This window comes from Marmota monax, unplaced genomic scaffold, assembly GCF_021218885.2.
Source record: "Marmota monax isolate L192 unplaced genomic scaffold, Marmota_monax_Labrador192_F-V1.1 WCK01_AAM20220418_F8-fsc00010, whole genome shotgun sequence".
Taxonomy (NCBI): Eukaryota; Metazoa; Chordata; class Mammalia; order Rodentia; family Sciuridae; genus Marmota; species Marmota monax.
Genome location: NW_026692321.1, coordinates 28,172,733 through 28,175,469, shown reverse-complemented (window position 1 = coordinate 28,175,469; position 2,737 = coordinate 28,172,733). Strand labels below are relative to the sequence as shown.

Sequence of the window (2,737 nt, the reverse complement as noted above, 5' to 3'; positions counted from 1 at the left end):
AAAAATTTTTACATAGGTTACAGCAAATTTGCCTGATCTGACAATACAACCCCTACTACTTTTAGAAAATTAGACGTTCTAAAATATAAGCAAAACTGTTAGAAGATCACTGGTCTCCAAAGGGAATTACAAAAATGAATGGCTACTCAAAGCTAGATTGGTAAGCATGCAAACTGAGGCTCAGCAACCCAGGGGGTATCCTGGCCAGAGCTGGATATCCACCCAGAAACATAAGACATGTTTTTGATCCCATGAGAGGGTAGAAGCTAGAACTAAGTCTCCTACAAAACAAGAACTTCAGAAGGGCAGCTTCTCAACAGCCCAGGGCAGCAGTAAAACAGCTTGTTTTCTACAGAGGTTCTGGGAAGGGGAGCCAGCTCATGAAAAAATAAAGAAAAAATTCCAAACCTGTGACATATGTAGAGGTGGGGAAGTCAAACTTACACCACCTGTGATAGAGAAATGGCAAGCCGAGAACTTAACATAAACAGATGCTAGGCTGGAGACTCTGCTGCTGAGTGCAGATTCCATTGCTGTGTGCCTGTGATGCCTTCTCAACGTGCATTCCCGATTCCTTTTGGTTCCAAGTTCAAAATGGCAAGTCTCAAGGATCAGCTGATTGTGAATCTTCTCAAGGAAGAGCAGGTCCCCCAGAATAAGATTACAGTTGTTGGGGTTGGTGCTGTTAGTATAGCCTGTGCCATCAGTATCTTTTTTTTTAAGAGAGAGAGAGAATTTTTTAATATTTATTTTTCAGTTTTTGGTGGACACAACATCTTTATTTTATTTTTATGTGGTGCTGAGGATCGGACCCAGCACCCCGAGCACGCCAGGTGAGCGTGTTACCGCTTGAGCCACATCCCCAGCCCCATCAGTATCTTAATGAAGGACTTGACAGATGCCCTTGCTCTTGTTGATGTCATGGAGGATAAACTGAAGGGAGAGATAATGGATCTCCAGCATTGCAGCCTTTTCCTTAGAACACCAAAGTTGTCTCTGGCAAGGACTATACTGTGACTTCAAACTCCAAGTTCGTTATTATCACAGCTAGGGCACGACAGGAAAAGGGAGAAAGTGGTCTTACTTTGGTCCAGTGTAATGTGAACATCTTAAAGGTCATCATTGCCAATGTTGTAAAATACAGCCCACACTGCAAGTTTGTTGTTTCCAATCCAGTAGATATCTTGACCTATGTGGCTTGGAAGATAAGTGGTTTTTCCAAAAACCGTGTTATTAGAAGTGGTAGCAGTCTGGATTCGGCCCAGTTCCATTACCTGGTGGAGGAAAGGCTGGGAGTTCAAAAATTAAACTGTCATGGGTGGGTCCTCAGGGAGCATGGAGACTCTAGTGTACCTGTACAGTTTAGTGAGTGTTGCTGGTGTCTTCTTGAAGAATATGCACCCAGATTTAGGCACTGATGCAGATAAAGAACCTTGGAAAGAGGTTCACAAGCAGATGGTTGACACTGCTTATGAGGTGATCAGACTAAAAGGCTATACATCCTGGGTCATTGGACTGTCTGTGGCAGATTTTGCAAAAAGTATAATGAAGAATCTTAGGCAGGTGCACCCAATTTTCACCAGGATTAAGGGTCTCTATGGAACAAAGTATGGTGTTTTTCTAAGTGTGCCTTGTGTCTTGGGACAAAATGGAATCTCAGATGTTGTGAAAGTGAATCTGAGGAAGAGGCGGGTTTGAAGAATCATGCAGATACACTTTGGAGCTGAAAATTTAAAGATTTCTAATGTCATATCACTTTACTTTCCAAGATACAACAGGATTTTAGTTAGAGGTTGTGCATATGTCCTTTTTATCTGATCTGTGATTAAAGCAGATGGCCTGGGGAAAACATCAATTTCCTAAAATTAGAAATAGGAATGGCTTATAAAACCCTATTGATATCCTGATGCTGGATGGTACTTAACTTATGTAATCCTAAAATTGTTAGTGTAAAATAGTTCTACCATCTCTGGGATACCATTCCCAATATTGCACAGCTCCAGTTGCCCTTCAAACCAGATGTGTGATATATAACCTCATCAAACATGCCCTAGTCCAACTGTTTTGTTGTTTTTGTTTTGTTTTTTTCATTCAGTCACATCTTGGGAACCAATGTTAAATCCAATATTGCATGTCTTATGTAAACTATTCTAAAGGATTTTATTCTGTGTAGTATATGTATCCGTAGTGCCCGTTTCTATATTATGTAAAAAGAAAGATCTACAAATGAACAATGCAACCAGCTATGCAAGTGTCATACCAACTGAAATATCAAATAAACCTTGAACAGTTAAAAAAAAAAGTCGTAGACTATGAAAACCTGGGACTCCCAATAGAAACAAAATATGAAATATCCTGTATGGAAATATCCACAACTAAGGGTCAGGAAGCTCATGCAAAAATGCTCACAATGTAAAAAAAAAGAAGAAGAAGAAAAAGAAAAGAAGAAAGAAAGAAATCTTTGGGAATCTCTTGCAATGAGGAAAAACCAAGGTCACAAACAGGGTCAGTTAGGAACTAGAGCCAGACAATAGAAGAAAGAACAATTAACTGCACTAGAATGATTGTAATATTAGAAACTGACAGCTAAAATACAGGTCAAAACATGCAGTTGGAAACAGACAAATGGTCATTGTCAATGAAGAAATCGAAATGGAAATGTTTAATACTTGGACCTGACTAACAACCAGAGCTAAGAACTGTAAGGCAAGTAACATATATATGTATATGTATATTA

The 2,737-nt window shown here is 39.5% G+C and overlaps 1 pseudogene; it reads left to right on the top strand.

Moving 5' to 3' along the window:
- The first annotated feature begins 555 nt into the window (after positions 1-555).
- LOC124090864 (L-lactate dehydrogenase A chain-like) lies at positions 556-1,829 on the top strand (annotated as a pseudogene).
- Positions 1,830-2,737: the final 908 nt, after the last annotated feature.